Here is a 23031-nt window from a genome sequence, read left to right as displayed (position 1 = left end):
CCATGTTCAGTGCAGTTGGCGGGGGAATTGCAGAATGCCGGAGCCTCGGAGACGCCGCCGCACCCCACCGCCACCCGGAGATTGACGGGCTAAACCCGTAGCCCGGAGGTAAGTGCCCGAAACCCGGCGTCTCCGGGTCAAACCCGGAAAGGTGGCAACCCTGCTCATTGCTAGAGTGTATGTTATCCTCCTGTCCCGGCAGAATCCAATCCCCTGGTGCTTTACCTAACATTTTCAGTGCTCGTGCACTTGTGTAATTAAAATCAGACTAAAACCCTACTCACTAGAACATTTTAAAATGTTAATCTTCAATAATTTATTGGTGACCTTACCAGCTGCCCTTGGTATAAATTCAATTTGATAACTGACCCCGATGTTGCACTTCAGTTTTTCCAGGCTGCGTGCCTAAAATTCTGTGATGTTTACGCTACCTTATGCAGAATCAGAGTCCATAGGGCCCACCTTCCCTGGGTTACATCTGAGTTTAGTGAGCTTTAGGGGTACATTATTGAATAGCTACAAACTAACTGCCTCAACGAATGACCGAAATAATTACCAATACATGCACTAGGCAGATGACTACAAAAGCACAATATTACGCTTGACTATTTTGATCAACACACATCAAATCCTGCAAAATTTGGGAATTTTATCAGCGGAGTGCTCACGGGCACGCTGGTCAAACACATTGTCGCAATGTGTTAGATCGCGCCGAGCGTGAGCGTCCAGCACTAAGTGCTGTAGAACTGCACAACAAGCTCTAAGCTGGATTCACTTTTATCATAAAAAATCTCATATGTGTCCATCTCTGGCTCTAACCACTTGGATGTTACCTGTGGTTTACCCCAAAGTCTCTCTTCCGGGGGCCTTTACTCTTTTCTGTCTTTATAAATGACCTATCCATAGTTTGTAAGACAGGGTTTATGCGCATGTGCGATGCGTTACTAGACTTTTTTTTTTTTAGCCTTAATGCACATGTATGCTGATAAGTGATGTACCGGGTACCCGGAAATTACCCGGTACCCAGCTATATTTAAAGTACTCGTAAATTACCCAGAACTGGCCCAAGGCGCTGGAACCCGGGGCCGGGTAATTTCCGCTCGGCTCCCTCGGTCTGCCTCTTGGAGAATAGCAGGAGCAGAGCAGCAGATGAGATTTACTTGCATTTGGCGGAGGAGGGTGAGGAGGACCACAGCGATATCCTGGTGGTGGTGGGAGCAGCGGAAGACATCATTCAGCCGGTGGCAGTGGCAGCAGAGGACGGCATCCTTCACAGCCGGTGCCGGTGCGAGCAGAGGAACATGTGACCAGAGCAGGAAAGTTACTATTGGACAGTCGGGGAGGAGCTGCACTGGAAATCGGAAGACTTCTGGGTCGGACCGCTGGGGCACGCTCCTCCCTGGCTGTCTATAGTAACGCTCCTGCTCTGGTGACATGTTCCTGTGCCCCCACCGGCACCAGCTGTGAAGGATGTCGTCCTCTGCTGCCATCGGCTGAAGAATGCTCCCACCGCCACCAGGATGTCGCCATGGTCTTCCTCACCCTCCACCGCAGGTAGGTCAAAACTAGCCAGCTGAGTACCCGGTAATTTTTTGGACCCAGTCCGTCCCTAATGCTGATGATACTATCTTTTATGCACACAACTCCAGCTTCTCTGAAATTTTAAATGTTCTGCAATCTGATTTCTCAAAGGTGGAAACCTGGATTACACGGAAAAATTTTTTTTTTTAAACACTGCCAAAATCTTACCTATGACATTTGGGGAAAAGGCTAAACTCCTAAAGCTTCCAACTCATTAGAGTCAACTCTTAACACAAAGCTAGTCTCGATTGCCAGCTTTCAACATTTGGGTATATGGCTATACTGAGCGCCTTCTAAGTATCCTCAAATTGGACCTCCGTTAAGTCCTCCCTAGCTCCCAGAAGGGCCCTATAAAGCTTGTTGGATGGGCTATTTTTGTGGTCACACTCTGGAGTTGAGATCCTATCCCTGAGGCCCTTAGTGGATTGTAGTTTAACTTATTTTCTGTGGGAGGATACTGAAATGAGGGTCCCTCTAATTGCTGCCTTATGCGCCTCCCATAGAGTGGAACCTGATGTAACTGAGCCCTTGTTTAATGGGGAATAAAACCCCAAACGAATCTTTATTCTTTCCTCAATTACAGTAAAATTCAGGAGGGGCTCATTAAGTCCCCACTGCAACTCTCAATTGGGCGAAATGGGTCCTAAGAACCAGTGTCAAGTACGGCACCGTGCGAGCACGCGACCTGCATACGGACAGAGGATAATACTCACGCCCGCAAGCGCTCCCACTATTTACCTCCGCAAAGGTCCGTTAAATGCACAATATCTCCTCTACAGGACAAGGATTAATACACAACCCGCAAGCTGTCCCACTCTTCACCTTCGCAACGGTCCCTCAAATGAGTTATATCTCTCCTCAATCCATCACAATATACCACCGCCACGAACAGCACACAAGGGAGCACGTGACTCAGATATGCAACCAGGGTTAATACACACGGCAACTCTAGCCAACTCACCTATCTCCTCTGCAAAGAACCAGTGAGTTAATATTAACTCAATTGCAAATCATATCTATCCACTGCCACCACCTGGGGGTATGCAAATATGATGAGATGTCAGATTAATATCTGCAAGGGCCCCAGGTCCCTGTTTATTAGAGAAAAAAGTATGCACATCAGTTGTTGCAAAATGTGTCCGAATACGTAAGATACTCTCTCCAGAGCGTGCACAAGTTCATTCAGAGCCCAAAGCATTACTTATTAAATGTTTATATATATATATATATATATATATATATATAATCAAAAAATAAATAGATGATACCGTTCTGTGGCTAACGAAATGCTTTTATTTGTGCGAGCTTTCGAAATACACTGATCTCTTCTTCCGGCGATGTTACAATGAATGAAGCAAACAAAAGGTATACTTAAAAACAGTGTTTCTTGGAATGTTATCTGTGCTTGTCCTTCCCCCGGTGTGGATACTATGTGGTCCCTATTGGAGTAAAACACATCCTGCTTTCAGGAACCTTTTGACACCTCTAGCCATAAAACACAGCCACACCGGGGGAAGGACAAGCACAGATAACATTCCAAGAGACACTGTTTTTAAGTATACCTTTTGCTTGCTTCATTCATTGTAACATCGCCGGAAGAAGAGATCAGTGTATCTCGAAAGCTCGCACAAATAAAAGCATTTCGTTAGCCACAGAACGGTATCATCTATTTATTTTTTGATTATTGAAGCTCGGCTAACACGGTACTGATACCTCTACACATATATATATATATATAAATACAGTGCTTAGGTTACAGAAAAGGTATTACAAGAAACAAACAATTACAATAAAATAGAGAACAGCTTCTTAAAAGGGTAAAACACAGACAGAAAATCCTATACATTACCACATGCCATAGATTTTCCACAGAGCGGCCGCTGGATCATAAATATGAGAAATCAAGAATTTAGTCCTAATTCGCCTCTGTTGAAATCTGATTATTATAATCTCTGTTCAGATATAAATACAATTCTTTCCCATTGAACACAACCTAAACCCAGCCCCTGTCGTAAACCAGCTGTGAGATTGACAGTTTTACGACAGAGTAAAACACCTCCCACCAAATTATGTTTAAAACTTATTTTGCATATCTAAATGTACTCATAACTTCACTTCTGTAATACTTACTGACACGTGAGACACATCAATACATTCAGGCCCTCATGGCGGACACAATGAGACTAAATATGAACATTTTAATCCTAACTTTACGAGAAATATTGATATCTGTCTCCTAGTACCTGCTAGACCTAACGTGCCTGTAATCATTATGTGCGACTCGGTTCCACGGATACACACATGTAATTTTTAGCATGTTCAGCATAGGACATCACATGATATTCTCATATTTAATAAGGTCACTCTTGGTTTGATACATTCTGTAGCCAAGCCTCTGGCCATCCATACACCCCCTGCCGAGAAATGCATCGCTCGCTCTAAGGAGACCATGTTTACAGAAAGTTGTCACATGGGCCTTATTTCACACCCAAGTCTCCAGACACTGCCCTTACCTGGACTCTATTAGCCATTTAACACCGTCTGGACATTTTTAAGTGAGCCCATACAAGACTGCCACCCCCCCCCCCCCCAATTAAGCTGTTTTTGAAGCCAAGCACAAAGCTGAAAAAAGTTCTGACATGTTTCAATCCCAACAGATGTCATTTTAAGATAAAACTCCAATCCCATTAACCCCTTACCTAATATTTCATGACATTATCATGACAACCAGTATAAAAGGAGAGCGGGCCGACTGCACTACGCTGATCTAGAATAGAGTACAAGCAAAATCCATATGTAGATCGGGTGCATGGGAATAGTGCACTTTCCCTTAAAAAGTTCCAAATAATCTAAGAGAAACAATGCATTGCCAGTACTCCCTTGTCCCTTGTAAATGACAGCTGTCACTAGTGGGATAAATGAGTTAATTATCTTTAATCAATTGCAAAGGACCACAGAAATTGTCCCTGGGGCTCAGCACTAGAGCTTTGTCCCCCTTCCTCCCCCCCCCCTCCCCTCATCCCTGTCAGTGCCAGCCAGGCCCCCCACAGCAACTGGGCCCAGGACATTTGTCCCAGCTCTCCCCCCTGTCGAGGCCCTGTCTGGCTCTCCCCTTTGGACCGGAGGGTGGAGTTAAATGAATTAATTGAAGTTCTTCTTCCCTTCTATTTATGACCTCTCTTCCACTCCCGGTCTCTAGGCAGAAAAGGAGCAGAACTTAGCCTCTGCCGAGTCACTCTAGACCAGGTGACCCATCAAGCATATTCCAGAAGCAGGGTGAGGCCAGGCCCCTGCCTGGTCACTTTGCATTATACTGTCTAAGGGACAGGTTCAATATCTAACTCCTTCAAACCCCTTAGACCATATGGTAATCCCAAGGGGTGAGGTGTGTGTGAGGGGGGGGGGGGGGGGGGTTACACATGCTATGAAATTTAGAACAATATACCAATCACAAGTGTGAAAAACACTTGCCAACATGTAATTGAGGCACGTAATGGTATGTAAGGCCCCAGCCTCCACAGATGACATTACTGAAAAGCAATGACTCTCATTCTGCAGAGGCCGGATTGTGCCCGGGCTTTACAGCATTAGTAAACATAGTCCAAATAAAAAAGGTATCGCCTAATACTGAAGTACTTATTTACTCTGCATTACCGCAACTGGACTAACACGGCTATTTCTATTTCATTAAGAGGAATCCAATTATGGAATGGACTTGGAATGGACCCAATAGAATCTAGAACAGTTTCGGGGATAGCCTAGGGAGGTCAGGGGTGCGCAAACTTTTCCCCTTGCATGCTGTCCCCCCTTACCTTGGCTCCGGCGTCAAATGGCGCAGTGGGGTCATGTGACATCACGTTGCCATGGCAACGCAACGTCACCTGACCCCATTTGATGCCATGTCGACGCGTTGCTGGAAGCCAAGGTAAGGGGATTTACAGAGGCCTCGCGCAGTCCCCCGGCCTTGGTAACGCCTCGCTTCTTCATGTTGTTGCACCAAATCTCCTAATTTCTTCCTCCCATGTTACTTTTGATACCCTTTTGACAGCGATATTTTCATTTCTTCACCCTTGTGATGTCACAGACTTTTGTATGCTTATGAACTCATTGATTCTTTCCCTGTCTTTATGTCCGTGTTATAGGCGGAGTTGAGAGGTACGTGTCCCTGGTGTCTGCTTATTAGTAGGGGGTGAGAGGTACCTGTTTCTGATGTCTGTGTATTAGGAGGAGGTGAGAGGTATGTGTCGCTGCTATCTGTTTATTAGGAGAGGGGAAGAGGTACACAGTACTCTGCTCCTGTCTCTTTAACAGTGCCCTCCTCCCCTCTCTCCCCCCTTCAGTCTCCTCTCCTCCCAGTTTCACCAATTCTGGAGCTGACCCCAAAGCTCTGAGTTCTGGGACAGTGTGCAGGAGAGAAAGGAGATGGGGGAAGGCTGATGGGACAGGAGTCCCAGGACAAGAGCCCCACAGAGTAGAGAATCAGGAGGCAGCACCCTACAAAGTAGAGAAGCAAGAGGAACCACCACCCTATGGAGGAGAGAAGCAGAAGCCAGGACTCTACAGCGGAGAGAAGCAGAAGTTAGCACCCAACAGAGGAGAGAAGCAGAAGTTAGCACCCTACAGAGGAGAGAAGCAAGAGGAGCCAGGACCCTACAGAGGAGAGAAGCAGAAGCCAGGACCCTACAGGGGTGTGAAGCAGAAGTCAGCGCCCAACAGAGGAGAGAAGCAAGAGGAGCCAGGACCCTACAGAGGAGAGAAGCAAGACAACTCACTACAGAGGGGTGAAGCAGTGGGCATCATCCTATTGCAGAGACTAAGGGACAGCAGTCTACAGAAAAGAGAAGCAGGAACCAGCACTCTACACAGGGGAGAAGCAGGAGCCAGCATTTTAGGGAAGAAAGAAGGATTCATCCTAAGGAAGGACAGGCAGCAGATGCGCAGGAGACCTCACGCTAAAGAAAGAGATTTAAGTTGATGTTGCCTGGAAAGGTAAATCCTACACACCCAGTAGAGATGATCAGAGAGCGGCTCAGACAGTCCTAGTTTAAATATGGTGACCTCTGGACTGAAGATCATCAGGGACAGGGTCATAATGCTGAGTATCTCTACACACTGACAATGAACATGCTGCGCTGTATAATGATGTTGAGTATCTCTGTACACTGACAATGAACACGCTGCACTGTATAATGATGCTAAGTATCTCTATATAGATAATGAACACAGCACTGTATAATGATGTTGAGTATATCTCTATACACTGACAATGAACATGCTGCACTATATAATGATGATAAGTATCTCTATACACTGATAATGAACACAGCACTGTATAATAATGCTGAGTATCTCTATACACTCATAATGAACATGCTGCACTGTATAATGATAATGAGTATCTCTATACAGTGATAATTAACACATCACACAGCATCATTATACAGAGTATCTCTGTACACTAATAATGAACACACCGTGCTGTATAATAATGCAGAGTATGTTTACACACTTCCATCCCTTGCCAATAGCAATGCTGCATTGTGTAATTGAGTCTCTCTATTCACTGATTATCTTGATCTCTATCTCCCTTTCTAGCCCACCCTCTTTCCCTGCATCTTTTCTCTATTTACTTCTCCTCTCCTAACTCTTTCCCCCTCTACCCATCCATTATCTCTCTCTCCTTCACTTTGGATTCCAAGTACCCAGTCTCCTTTCCCCTCTCCCTCTGTAATCCCCCCCCCCCTCCCCCATATCATTCACATTATGGCCCTGAATCTCTTATTTTCCTATAATGCCATATAAGGACCAGTCCTGGTATTTTCCATGGCCACATCTGACCTTAGATCTGTGGGAACATTTTCTGCCCAAGGATGAAAGGGGGGAGAGGAGAGAGGGCATTGTCACATGGCTAAGCAGTTACACACATGTTCCCGTTCTTATAAGCCCCATATAGATTGCTTTACCCCTCAGCAAAGGTGTTAATGTATAATTGTGATAATATCTTAGGAGGTGCATAATTATGAACACGCTGTGCTGTATAATGATTCTGAGCATCTCTATACACTGTTAGTGAATACAATATAACAATGTTGAGTATCTATCACTGGTAGTGAACACATTGCACTGTATAATGATGATGAGTATGTATGTATGTCTTTATTTATATAGCACCCTCCATATACACAGCGCTTTACAGCAGTAATACACGTGACATAGTAATATAACACATAGTGGGAATAAGCGCTTCAGACATGGCAGTAACAATAGGAACGGAAGTCCCTGCTCCGAAGGGCTTACAATCTAAGTGAGTATCTCTGTACACTGACAATGACCACGCTGCGCTGCATAATGAAGCCGAGTACCTATATACTGACAATGACCATGCTGCGCTGCATAATGAAGCCGAGTACCTATATACTGACAATGACCATGCTGCGCTGCATAATGAAGCCGAGTACCTATATACTGACAATGACCACGCTGCGCTGCATAATGAAGCCGAGTACCTAAATACTGACAATGACCACGCTGCGCTGTATAATGAAGCCGAGTACCTATATACTGACAATGACCATGCTGCGCTGTATAATGAAGCCCAGTACCTATATGCTGATGACCACGCTGCGCTGTATAATGAAGCCGAGTACCTACGTGCTGACAATGACCACGCTGCGCTGTATAATGAAGCCGAGTACCTATGTGCTGATAATGGCCACGCTGCGCTGTATAATGAAGCCGAGTACCTATATGCTGATAATGACCACGCTGCGCTGTATAATGAAGCCGAGTACCTATGTGCTGATAATGGCCACGCTGCGCTGTATAATGAAGCCGAGTACCTATATACTGATAATGACCACGCTGCGCTGTATAATGAAGCCGAGTACCTACATGCTGATAATGACCACGCTGCGCTGTATAATGAAGCCGAGTACCTACATGCTGATAATGACCACGCTGCGCTGTATAATGAAGCCGAGTACCTATGTGCTGATAATGGCCACGCTGCGCTGTATAATGAAGCCGAGTACCTATATGCTGATAATGACCACGCTGCGCTGTATAATGAAGCCGAGTACCTATGTGCTGATAATGACCCCGCTGCGCTGTATAATGAAGCCGAGTACCTATATACTGATAATGACCACGCTGCGCTGTATAATGAAGCCGAGTACCTACATGCTGATAATGACCACGCTGCGCTGTATAATGAAGCCGAGTACCTACATGCTGATAATGACCACGCTGCGCTGTATAATGAAGCCGAGCCTATATGCTGACAATGACCACGCTGCGCTGTATAATGAAGCCGAGTACCTATATGCTGATAATGACCACGCTGCGCTGTATAATGAAGCCGAGTACCTATATGCTGACAATGACCACGCTGCGCTGTATAATGAAGCCGAGTACCTACATGCTGATAATGACCACGCTGCGCTGTATAATGAAGCCGAGTACCTATATGCTGATAATGACCACGCTGCGCTGTATAATGAAGCCGAGTACCTATATTCTGATAATGACCACGCTGCGCTGTATAATGAAGCCGAGTACCTATATTCTGATAATGACCACGCTGCGCTGTATAATGAAGCCGAGTACCTATATTCTGATAATGACCACGCTGCGCTGTATAATGAAGCCGAGTACCTATATGCTGATAATGACCACGCTGCGCTGTATAATGAAGCCGAGTACCTATATGCTGATAATGACCACGCTGCGCTGTATAATGAAGCCGAGTACCTATATTCTGATAATGACCACGCTGCGCTGTATAATGAAGCCGAGTACCTATATGCTGATAATGACCAGCTGCGCTGCGTAATAATGCGGAGTTTCTCAGTAACACTCGGCTCTGTTCCCTTTTCTAGGTTTCAGCTTGGCCATGAAGCGCTTACCCACTCAACATCTGGATACGTGTCTCTTCCCTTGTCTCCTGGGGCTTTTCCGGAGGTGCCGCCCCCCTCCGCCACCCCCTGACGTCCCCCCTAAGGGGCAGCTGCGCTTCCGCTCCCCCCCTGGGGCCTTTGTCTTTTTAGGGGTCCTCCTGGTGTTAATAGGGCTAACGGTTGCAGTAGTTGGCTACTGGCCTCACAAGCCGAATAGCACCTCCACCTCAGCCCCGCCCACCCAGCCCCGTCCTGGCGCTGAGCGGCTAAAGCTGATTGGCCCGGTCGTGATGGGGGCAGGTCTCTTCATATTCATTTGCGCTAACACCATGCTGTATGAAAACCGTGACTCAGAGACTAAGAGGCTGATGCAAAATGGGGTGTGCGGGACAGGTGAGGGCCAGAGAGTCCCCCCACAGGGTACCGATCCCGTGGCCTCTTCAACTAGCCACAGAGGGAAATCACTAGCCCAAACAAAGTGGGGAGACAGTTCTGGTGAGCTGGATAATAGGAGGAATTTCTTAATCAAGGCGCAGTTATTGCGTCCCTCCAGTAATGAGCTGTCGCTGTCAGCGTCCCTTCTCAGCGTCCGTTCGGATCCCTGCGTGTCCTCTGTCTCCCAGGTTAGGAACACATGGGGACACGTGGCGGGGACGCAGGGGAAAGGTTTCAGCTCTGCTGTAAGGCTGGATGGGGCAGAGGGGTTGGTGGAGGAGAGAGGTCTGGTGGTGCCCCCCACAGAGAGACAGAATAGGAGTTGGCCCTGGTTGGATAGAGCAGGGGTGGGATATGCTAAATTGGATGATGCCACGGAGCATCAATTGGAGGAGGGGACAAGGGACATCAGCCAGGAGACTGTGCTAGAGATGGCATGACACAGACATATAGGAGCTAAGGGACACAGAGTCTGTCCCTCCCACCCCAGGGTGACCCTGACACAGACAGGAGGGAGATATGGGACATGGAGTCTGTCCCTCCCACCGCAGGGTGACACGTGACACAGACAGGAGGGAGATATGGGACACAGAGTCTGTCCCTCCCACCCCAGGGTGACACAGTGACACAGACAGGAGGGAGATATGGGACACGGAGTCTGTCCCTCCCACCGCAGGGTGACACAGTGACACAGACAGGAGGGAGATATGGGACATGGAGTCTGTCCCTCCCACCGCAGGGTGACACAGTGACACAGACAGGAGGGAGATATGGGACATGGAGTCTGTCCCTCCCACCGCAGGGTGACACAGACAGGAGGGAGCTATGGGAAATGGAGTTGGTCCCTCCCAGCCAGGGTTGCCACCTCTCCGGGTTTGACCTGGAGACTCCGGGTTTCGGGGCACTTACCTTTGGGCTACGGGTTTAGCCCGTCAATCTCCTGGTGGCGGTGGGGTGCGGCGGCATCTCTGAGACTCCGGTATTCTTCTGCAATTCCCCCTCCAACTGCAGTGAACATGGCTGCGCCGCGTCAAATGACGCGGCGCTGCCATGTTCACTGCAGTTGGAGGGGGAATTGCAGCAGGATGCCGGGAGACGCCGCAGCACGCCACCAAGCAATGGAATTAAAAAAACAAAACAATTCTCAGGGTCGGCCTTCAGTTGAAGGTGGCAACCCTGCTCCCAGCGGTGGGTGATACAGGCAGAAGGAAGCCATGTTATATGGGATCTGTCCTTGCACCCATGCAGGGTAGTTGCACAATCCGTCTTGTATGGGCCTAGTCCGTAAATAAACTTGAACAGTTTGCAATGCATTGATATAATCTGCAGGTTATCTCTGTCTATTTATCATACGTATGTATAGATACACACACACACACCTCAAAGATAAATAATTTAAAAAAAAGTAAATACCGTAAATGTATTAAAACAAAGGACAACAATAGTAGAAAATCACATAAAAACACCAAAAGACAGACTGTATTACCTCAACCCCTCTATAATCAGCCATCCTCATTTCATATAACTAACATACACAGCACATAGATCCTGGAATACAGCAATTGATGCAATATATCAAATATAAAAAAAAACAACGGCTGAAGTTCATTACACAAATATTGTGGCTCGGAGTGTGAGGGCCAAATCAGCACTATCACACTGCATTGAATAAGCCCCTAAGGCTGCGTCCCCGCTGGCGCTGACCGCGCTCATGCTTGAGAGCGGTCGCGTCACCAGCTCTCCAAGCATGAGCGCCGGGCGTCCTGTCTATTGTGCAAGCGTGGGCGGGGGGGCATGGGGGCATGTCGAACACGCTTCAAACTCTCTTTTTTTTGTTTCCACAAGTGCCAAGCTTGGGAGAGCGTGCGTGCCCGCGCATGAGCCCGCGCGCACCGCGTGAGCGGGGACGGGACAATTTAAATTGCAGGACCTAAATTCGGCAAGCGCCGCGCGCTCAGCGCTAGCGTGGATGCAGCCTTAGTAATGTTTTCTATGACAACAGCTAAACACAACACAGCGGACCCTCTGGTAGTGAAGGGGTTAAGCAGAGCAGCACACCAGCTGCAGAGTATTGCACCTTCATCTCGCTGCCTGCAGAGCCCCGGACTCCACATCTGGGGTGGAGGAGGGGGGGAAGATTGGATCCAGATGTTGTAGAGAGGGCTGCGCTCCCCCAGGGCAGCGGGATAATGTTCTACAGAACTTTTCTATCGGGTTCTGTTATTCTGACACATTCCAGCACAGAGGGCCCGCAATCTGCTTAACTGTCTCACTGCTGTGCTGGGTCAGTGCAACGGGACTGCTGTACTGCACCCCCTACTATTCTTGTACATAGACACACGCACAGTGCTGTCACTCCTCACCGCTATTCCACTGATGACCCCCTAAAACATGCACGGCTGTTATTGTGCCTTTATCTTACTCTGCTACACCCTCCGCTATTACTGCATTATCCTATACACACACACCACCCCTGCACCTCTACCCTGCAGCACCCTCTGTTATTCCTCTGCTGCCTCCCTAGCATCCACACAGCTGGTATTGTGCCCTAATCCTGCTCTGCTGCATCTCTGCTATTCCAGTTCTGACCTCACTACATACCTATGCTGCCCAGCAACAACCGCTACTATTCCTGTAATGATTTTAAAACCAGCTTGTGCCCTAATCCTGCTCTGTAGCCTCTCTTCTATTTCAGCACTGACCCACCAGACACAACTCTTTCACCACATCCCTATCCTGCCCTGCAGCACCCCCTCTCAGCTGGCAATGCAACCTGGCTCTGTAGCACTCTCTGCTATTCTGCTACTAACCTCCTCAATCATAGCACCCTCTACTATCCCATTACTAAATCACAGTATTACAGCACCCTCTGCTTTTCCACTAGTGGTGTCCTATACACTGTTTCTCAATCCTGAACTGGAGCACCTGCTGTTATTAATACTACTGCCCCATACATCCGCTAATAACTTACCACACCACAGATCTGCCTGCTGAGGGACCCCTGTTATAAGAACACCCCATTTAAAAAAAAAACAAAAAAACATATGAGACCTGCCCCTTGATATGGAGAGACCCCTTATATAGAAACTCTCCCCCTACAAAAACTTGTCACACCCCAGATCACCCCTTTAAAAGATAAACTCCCAGTTCTAACCCTTTCAAGTTGCTAGTTATATATCAAAAAGGAGGAAAGATCAGAAAACCCAATAGATAAATGTCAAAATATTCATTAAAAACCAAGAAAGTACCTTGCGTTACTGATCCGAATACTGGGGGGGGGGGAGGGGGGGGGATATTCATAAGAGACCCCTGGATAATAATACTAGTCCAACCTATACCAGGACTACATCATGGTGAAACTTGGCTTATCAACCAGATACTTCTGGCAGCTAGATGCTTAAACGCCAAAAAAAATGGTAAGAGCCAACACCGCCCTCATCCCCCCCCACCCTCAATGTCATCTGATAAGAATAAGATATGGGAAATAATGCTGATGGAGAAACTACGGCTGAGCCCATGGTGTGGGAGACTGCGCGGAGGCGTCCGCACGGGGTGCGGTCAGATTGCCTTAAGGCAGTGATCGTACCCATAGACCGTGCGGGCGCACGCAGGCGGAGGCAGCGCGCGTGGCGCAAGAAATCAGTTGAAACGGATTCGCCCAATGAGGGTGAAACAGCTCCATGACGCCCCTAGGAACACCCCCCCACAGCCGGTCGACCATGGCCAGGGAAAGTACCCTCTGTCCCACAGCCTCCACACGGGAGAAGGCACCATGCCCCCCCCCCCCCCCCTTACATATCTAAATGATACGGTTGGTAAATACCAAAAGATCTGGTCCCCGTGGTTGGCAGAAATTCAATGATATTACTATAGAAGAATAATGGAACGAATACCTGAATCAAACCTCACCTCCCCCTCGCCCCCCCCTCCGGAACCACTAACCCGCCCCCACCCTGTGATATCCCCTTCCCGCCATTCCTCCCTGCCCTAACACTATACAACATACAGAGGTACTGTTACCGCACAATTTCTGGGGGTGAATAAAGTAGCGATGCCGTGTTTGTTTCCACGCAATTATAAACCTATTAAACATTTGGGGGCTAATGTTTTTGGACTCCATTTTAAAAAAGTTTATACAATCCAAACAAAAAAAAAAGTAGTTACTCCAGGGATTGTGAATAAAAGCTAGTGATACTGGGGGTGTGAATAAAAACTAGTGACACTCTGGGGATGTGAATAATAACTAGTGACACTGGGGATGTGAATAAAAACTAGTGACACTGGGGATTTGAATAAAAACTAGTGATAATCTGGGGATGTGAATAATAACTAGTGACACTGGGGATGTGAATAAAAACTAGTGACACTGGGGATGTGAATAAAAACTAGTGATAATCTGGGGATGTGAATAAAAACTAGTGACTCTCTGGGGATGTGAATAAAAACTAGTGACACTGGGGATTGTGAATAAAAACTAGTGATAATCTGGGGATGTGAATAAAAACTAGTGACACTGGGGATGTGAATAAAAACTAGTGACACTGGGGATGTGAATAAAAACTAGTGACACTGGGGATTGTGAATAGAAACTAGTGACACACTGGGGATGTGAATAAAAACTAGTGACTCTCTGGGGATGTGAATAAAAACTAGTGACACTGGGGATTGTGAATAAAAACTAGTGACTCTCTGGGGATGTGAATAAAAACTAGTGACACTGGGGATTGTGAATAAAAACTAGTGATAATCTGGGGATGTGAATAAAAACTAGTGACACTGGGGATGTGAATAAAAACTAGTGACACTGGGGATGTGAATAAAAACTAGTGACACTGGGGATTGTGAATAAAAACTAGTGACACTGGGGATGTGAATAAAAACTAGTGACACTGGGGATGTGAATAAAAACTAGTGACACTGGGGATTGTGAATAGAAACTAGTGACACACTGGGGATGTGAATAAAAACTAGTGACACTCTGGAGATGTGAATAAAAACTAGTGACACTGGGGGTGTGAATAAAAACTAGTGATACTGGGGGTGTGAATAAAAACTAGTGACACTCTGGGGATGTGAATAAAAACTAGTGATACTGGGGGTGTGAATAAAAACTAGTGACACTGGGGGTGTGAATAAAAACTAGTGATACTGGGGGTGTGAATAAAAACTAGTGACACTGGGGATGTGAATAAAAACTAGTGACACTCTGGGGATGTGAATAAAAACTAGTGACACTGGGGATGTGAATAAAAACTAGTGACACTCTGGGGATGTGAATAAAAACTAGTGATAATCTGGGGATGTGAATAAAAACTAGTGACACTGGGGATTGTGAATAAAAACTAGTGATAATCTGGGGATGTGAATAAAAACTAGTGATAATCTGTGGATGTGAATAAAAACTAGTGACACTGGGGATGTGAATAAAAACTAGTGACACTCTGGGGATGTGAATAAAAACTAGTGACACTCTGGGGATGTGAATAAAAACTAGTGACACTCTGGGGATGTGAATAAAAACTAGTGACACTGGGGATGTGAATAAAAACTAGTGACACTCTGGGGATGTGAATAAAAACTAGTGACACTCTGGGGATGTGAATAAAAACTAGTGATACTGGGGATGTGAATAAAAACTAGTGACACTGGGGATGTGAATAAAAACTAGTGACACTGGGGATGTGAATAAAAACTAGTGACACTGGGGATGTGAATAAAAACTAGTGACACTCTGGGGATGTGAATAAAAACTAGTGACACTCTGGGGATGTGAATAAAAACTAGTGATACTGGGGATGTGAATAAAAACTAGTGACACTCTGGGGATGTGAATAAAAACTAGTGACACTGGGGATGTGAATAAAAACTAGTGACACTGGGGATGTGAATAAAAACTAGTGACACACTGGGGATGTGAATAAAAACTAGTGACACTGGGGATGTGAATAAAAACTAATGACACTGGGGATGTGAATAAAAACTAGTGACACTGGGGATGTGAATAAAAACTAGTGACACTCTGGAGATGTGAATAAAAACTAGTGACACTGGGGATGTGAATAAAAACTAGTGACACTGGGGATTGTGAATAAAAACTAGTGACACTGGGGATTGTGAATAGAAACTAGTGATAATCTGTGGATGTGAATAAAAACTAGTGACACTCTGGGGATGTGAATAAAAACTAGTGACACTGGGGATGTGAATAAAAACTAGTGACACTCTGGGGATGTGAATAAAAACTAGTGATACTGGGGGTGTGAATAAAAACTAGTGACACTGGGGATGTGAATAAAAACTAGTGACACTGGGGATGTGAATAAAAACTAGTGACACTGGGGATGTGAATAAAAACTAGTGACACTGGGGATGTGAATAAAAACTAGTGACACTGGGGATGTGAATAAAAACTAGTGACACTGGGGATGTGAATAAAAACTAGTGACACTCTGGGGATGTGAATAAAAACTAGTGACACTGGGGATGTGAATAAAAACTAGTGACACTGGGGATGTGAATAAAAACTAGTGACACTGGGGATGTTAATAAAAACTAGTGACACTGGGGATGTGAATAAAAACTAGTGACACTGGGGATGTGAATAAAAACTAGTGACACTGGGGATGTGAATAAAAACTAGTGACACTGGGGATGTGAATAAAAACTAGTGACACTGGGGATGTGAATAAAAACTAGTGACACACTGGGGATGTGAATAAAAACTAGTGACACTGGGGATGTGAATAAAAACTAATGACACTCTGGAGATGTGAATAAAAACTAGTGACACTCTGGAGATGTGAATAAAAACTAGTGACACTCTGGGGATCTGAATAAAAACTAGTGACACTCTGGGGATGGGAATAAAAACTAGTGACACTCTGGGGATGTGAATAAAAACTAGTGACACTCTGGGGATGTGAATAAAAACTAGTGACACTCTGGGGATCTGAATAAAAACTAGTGACACTCTGGGGATGTGAATAAAAACTAGTGATACTGGGGATGTGAATAAAAACTAGTGACACTGGGGATGTGAATAAAAACTAGTGACACTGGGGATGTGAATAAAAACTAGTGACACTGGGGATGTGAATAAAAACTAGTGACACTGGGGATGTGAATAAAAACTAGTGACACTGGGGATGTGAATAAAAACTAGTGACACTGGGGATGTGAATAAAAACTAGTGACACTGGGGATGTGAATAAAAACTAATGACACTGGGGATGTGAATAAAAACTAGTGACACTCTGGGGATGTGAATAAAAACTAGTGACACTCTGGGGATGTGAATAAAAACTAGTGACACTCTGGGGATCTGAATAAAAACTAGTGACACTCTGGGGATGTGAATAAAAACTAGTGATACTGGGGATGTGAATAAAAACTAGTGACACTGGGGATGTGAATAAAAACTAGTGACACTGGGGATGTGAATAAAAACTAGTGACACTGGGGATGTGAATAAAAACTAGTGACACTGGGGATGTGAATAAAAACTAGTGACACTGGGGATGTGAATAAAAACTAGTGACACTGGGGATGTGAATAAAAACTAATGACACTGGGGATGTGAATAAAAACTAGTGACACTCTGGAGATGTGAATAAAAACTAGTGACACTCTGGAGATGTGAATAAAAACTAGTGACACTGGGGATGTGAATAAAAACTAGTGACACTCTGGAGATGTGAATAAAAACTAGTGACACTCTGGAGATGTGAATAAAAACTAGTGACACTCTGGGGATCTGAATAAAAACTAGTGACACTCTGGGGATGGGAATAAAAACTAGTGACACACTGGGGATGTGAATAAAAACTAGTGACACTGGGGATGTGAATAAAAACTAGTGACACTGGGGATGTGAATAAAAACTAGTGACACTGGGGATGTGAATAAAAACTAGTGACACTGGGGATGTGAATAAAAACTAGTGATAATCTGGGGATGTGAATAAAAACTAGTGACACTGGGGATGTGAATAAAAACTAGTGACACTGGGGATGTGAATAAAAACTAGTGATACTGGGGATGTGAATAAAAACTAGTGACACTCTGGGGATGTGAATAAAAACTAGTGACACTCTGGGGATGTGAATAAAAACTAGTGACACTCTGGGGATGTGAATAAAAACTAGTGACACTCTGGGGATGTGAATAAAAACTAGTGACACTCTGGGGATCTGAATAAAAACTAGTGACACTCTGGGGATGTGAATAAAAACTAGTGACACTGGGGATGTGAATAAAAACTAGTGACACTGGGGATGTGAATAAAACTAGTGACTCTGGGGATGTGAATAAAAACTAGTGACACTCTGGGGATGTGAATAAAAGAGCATTGGTTTTCAAGGTGTGTAATTAAAAATTTCTGGTACTCCTGGTATATAAGTAAATAGTAGTCATACTGAGGGGTTATAAATTTAAAAAAAAAACAAGTAGTTGAACACTGGGGATGTTAATAGAAAAGCAGTGGATGTTTGCGTGTGTAAATAAAGAGTAGTGGTACTTCTGGGTATGTATTTATAGAGTAGTAATACCCCCACGTTTGTGAGAAAGGGTAGTGATACTCGGGTGCGTAAATGTAAATCATAGTTCGAAAAGGAGAGGGGCTGGATAGAAAAATGAGGCTGGCAGTAGGTAAGAATAGAAAATTAATCTTCTTTATTGGGCATAATAGCCAACATTAAAATAGCACAAAAATCTTCTGACGCGTTTCTCGCCTCTTGGGCGCTTTATCAAAGTTCTACTCCTTGATTGTAGAAGAAAAAAATATACAGCAAAATAACCGTTTCCTATAACTCCTCCTATCTCCCTATAACTCCTCCTATACCTCCCTATAACCCCTCCTATCTCTCCCCCTATAACCCCTCCTATCTCCCTATAACTCCTCCTACCTTTCCCTATAACTCCTCCTACCTCTCCATATAACCGCTTCCTATAACTCCTATCTCTCCATATAACTTCTCCCTATAACGCCTCCTATCTCTCCCTATAACTCCCATCTCTCCCTATAACCGCTCCCTATAACTCCTATCTCTCCCTATAACTCCTCCTATCTCTCCATATAATAGCTCCCTATAACTCCTCCTTTCTCTCCATATAACCTCTCCCTATAACTCCTCCAGGATGGGCTGCAGGTGAGCTCTTGCAGGGGAGCCAGGATTGCCTTAGACCCAGGGGTTGGTGGCTGTGTGTTGGAGATGGAAGTAGGAGAGGCCGCAGGCTGCAGCAGCGGTGTAGGCCTTGGTGAGGCTGAATGCAAGGTACAGGAGAGTTTGGAGAGAAAGGAAAGAGCAGAACAGAGTCTGCTTAAGAAAGAAGAGAAACGAGCTTTATTGAAGAAGTATAACAGGAAGGTAGAAGAATTGGAAATAGAAAATATTAAATTAAAGAGATGTCGTGGTCGTGAGATAGACACGCGCAAAAAGCAAATACATCATCTGCATGTTGGATTAACCCGGTTGGAGGTTGAGATTGCTAAAATAGCAGGGGTTCCAGTCAAACAGAAACGTTCCCTTTTACAAACAATTGAAATGTTAAACCCACAGTGCTGAGCAGGGTGCAGAGCTTTCTACAGGTGAAGGTAACAGCCCTGAAATAGGGTCCAAAGACTTCAGGACAGGGGACTCACCTCAGGGTGTATCAGACGGTGAGTAAGGATCTGTTCCAGAGCTTCCAGCATCCCAGGGGTTAATAGCAGAAGCAGCAGAAGATCTGATTAAAAGACCATTGCATGCAAAGAAAGCAGCAGACACCTGTGATGTTGGGTTATCTCAGACTCCCACGCTGGGAGAAGTTACAAGAAATTACAGAGCATTCTGGAGAGCAGCAAAGCAAGAACCTAGAAACTGTGAGAGGAGATCAGCTGGAAATAGAGTTTGTACCTGAGAGCAGTGAGCCAGAGAACCCATGCTCACCTGGACTTACAGAACCACACCCCTGCTTATTAGCTGGTCCTGTGATTCAGAACTCTGAGAGAGGAGAACAGCAGGTGGTAATTAGCAGCAATGGAGACAGCATTAACCTTGTAGTGTCTGGGAGTGAAATTAAGGTTGTAGAGACTGAAAGTGCTGCTCCTATCCAAACAGTTCCTGATAATAGAGTGACCCAATCAGAAGATGGGATAAAGCAAAGTAATGGCATTAAGGCAACCCCAGTTCACACAGCACCCCCTTCAGCCTGGAGTGGGAGATCCTTTTGTGAGCGATGTGGCCAGAAATGTTCAACATTTAAAAAGAAGGAATGTGGTAAGGTTGAGGTATAAAGGCAGTGAGGAGATGAAGCCTGACAGGATTTTTGTTGGAAAACATCTATTGAAAGAATCTTTGGGCTTCAGTGCAGATGACATTTACGCCCTTATCCATGTTCCAGATTCATGCGAATACGATGTCAGCTTTAAGGGACCTCAGACTCTGGACTATTTCTGGACAAAATATGAGTCTTAAAAATACTGAAATATTTATTTATTTTATTTATTTATAAAATATTTTACCAGGAAGTAATACATTGAGTTACCTCTCGTTTTCAAGTATGTCCTGGGCACAGAGTAAAACAAATAGTACATGGTTACAAGTACAGTTACATAAATGAACAGGGTATACATTATATACAAGACATTGCGTGCACAGTTAAAGAAAATATATATTATGAGCGTATGAAACAGTTACAGACCAGATTAAAATGTGAGACAGCCTTAGATTTGAAAGAACTTAAACTGGTGGTGGATGTGAGAGTCTCCGGTAGGTTGTTCCAGTTTTGGGGTGCACGGAAGGAGAAGGAGGAACGTCCGGATACTTTGTTGTGCCTTGGGACCATGAATAGTCTTTTGGAGTCTGATCTTAGGTGATAAGTGCTGCAAGTGGTAGGGGTGAGGAGCTTGTTCAGGTAGCTGGGTAGCTTGCCCATGAAGAAATTAAAGGCAAGACAGGAAAGGTGAACTTTGCGCCTAGACTCTAGTGTTGACCAATCTAGTTCTTTGAGCATTTCGCAGTGATGTGTGTTGTAGTTGCATTGGAGAACAAAACGACAAATCTAATTGTAGAGGGTGTCAAGTTTGCAAAGGTGGGTTTGAGGAGCTGAGCCATATACTATGTCTCCATAGTCAATAATTGGCATTAGCATCTGCTGTGCGATACGCTTTCTGACCAGGAGACTTAGGGAGGATTTGTTCCTGTAAAGTACCCCTAGTTTGGCATAGGTCTTGGTTGTCAGGGTATCAATGTGCATCCCGAATGTTAAGTGGGAGTCAAACCATAAGCCCAGGTATTTAAAACTAGTGACAGGAGTTAGGGTGGTGTTAGCGTTGGTTCTAATCAGGAGCTCAGTCACTGGAAGCTTTACAAATTTAGTCTTGGTCCCAAATACCATTGTTACAGTCTTGTCAGTGTTTAAAAACAGTTTGTTTTGGGAAATCCAGTTTTCGAGTCTCAAAAAGTCAGAATGAATATGTGTTGAAGGTCAGAGAGGCTATGACTGTGTGCATATAGGATTGTGTCATCTGCATACATGTGTATTGAGGCTTCCTTACAAGCTGTGGGAAGATCATTAATGAACACTGAGAAGAGTAGCGGCCCCAGAACAGAGCCTTGCGGGACACCACAGGTGATATCCCGGGGAACTATGGAAATCCTTTGCTGCTATTGCTGTGTCCAAACCGGAAACAAAGTCTGTAACAATTCTCTTCAGACACGAATCAGTCCCAATATCAGATATTCTGATATGGCTGGGCAGACAATGTGAAGTACTTGCTCCACCTACAAGAATTATGAATGAAGAAGACATTTGGATTGGTGGTTGGAAAGTGCAAGTCAGACTTTGGCGACATGGCAATGTTACAAAGCATTTGCCCAACTCCTTTTTCATAGGAAGAGAAAAGGGAAATTGTTTTTACTATGGGCAGCCAACCTTGTGCCATAGATGTGGTTCAGCCAGACATTTAAGCATGTCTTGTGATGTTCTAAAATGCAACTTGTGCCAGTCCTTGGGCCACGAGAGGGCAAGTTGTACAAAGATCAGATGTAATTTATGCGCTAAATTTGGACATTCCTACACGAATTGCGCAGAAGCCTGGCATAATATTTCAAAAGTATGGGAGCAGGAAGTGGACTTCGAAGACAATGAAGCATTTTACGACCGAGCCCTGAAAGTTGCAGACAGTATATGTCCGGATCCGCCTGCAGACGGGATTGGTCTGGTTCAGCCTAGGGATGGCGCTTGCCTTGATCCTCCTGGAGACAGGGCTTGTCCTGGACCGCCTGTGGATGGAGTTTGCCCAGATCCAGTTACAGAAGAAACAATTATTGAGAGTGTAAACAGGGCCCAGGGAATGTCAGAAGACCCCTTAGAGGGAACCTCCGCAAATCTACTCCCAGCAGGGGAACAATCTGGGGAAATAGATGATCCTATTAGGATGGAAATCCAAGTGAGGGAAAATAATAAAGAAAAAGAAAGTGAGCAGATTTGGGCACAGGAAAAAAAGAAAAGGAAGAAGAGCACGGTAAAAAAAACTTGGAGGGACTCTTCGACGTCCTGCAGGTAAAGTTCCTCAGGTAACTATAAAGAACCGTTTTTCTGCTCTTAGGAAGGATTTGGAGTCAAGAGCTGAGGACTCCGACCATGTAGAGGAACTTTTCTTTTCAGAAGAGGAACATAATATGGATGTTTCCAGAGAGACAGACTCGGGCATGATCCCACCTTCGGTGACCATTAAGAGGTTTGGGTCATTGGGGGATAATGTGGGGAAAAAGAAAAAGTAATATGGGGTTTTTTTTGGGGGGGGGCTTAAAACGTTTATTAATTAATCCTTTAAAGGTAGCAGCTATTAATGTTATAGTTAAGGCTTTTATTTAGTTTCAATTAAAATGTGTATAACGGGAATGTGAAGTTGCTGTTGAGGAGAGAGGTGGAACAAATGCTGAGTTTATACTTATATAGTGTAAGTTCGTACATAATGTGCAGTCTTTGTTTGAAATGTTTTTCTATGAAATGTAATGTTGGAAATTTTTTTTCAATAAAAGAAGGGTTCCTCCTTTCTCTCCCTATAACTCCTCCTATCTCTCCATTGAACCACTTTCCATAACTCCTCTTAGTGCTACAAGTAGTGCAGGTGCCA

General features: G+C 44.9%; 1 long non-coding RNA gene across 1 annotated transcript; it reads left to right on the top strand.

Moving 5' to 3' along the window:
- The first annotated feature begins 5060 nt into the window (after positions 1 to 5060).
- Positions 5061 to 12977, top strand: LOC142496825 (uncharacterized). Its single transcript, XR_012802122.1, has 3 exons — positions 5061 to 5818; positions 5922 to 6570; positions 9459 to 12977. It is a non-coding gene; the product is annotated as an uncharacterized LOC142496825 (long non-coding RNA).
- Positions 12978 to 23031: the final 10054 nt, after the last annotated feature.

The sequence above is a fragment of the Ascaphus truei genome, chromosome 6, assembly GCF_040206685.1.
Source record: "Ascaphus truei isolate aAscTru1 chromosome 6, aAscTru1.hap1, whole genome shotgun sequence".
NCBI classification, from domain to species: Eukaryota; Metazoa; Chordata; class Amphibia; order Anura; family Ascaphidae; genus Ascaphus; species Ascaphus truei.
Note: the sequence above shows the minus strand (reverse complement) of the source record. Positions and strands in the feature narration are given on the sequence as shown.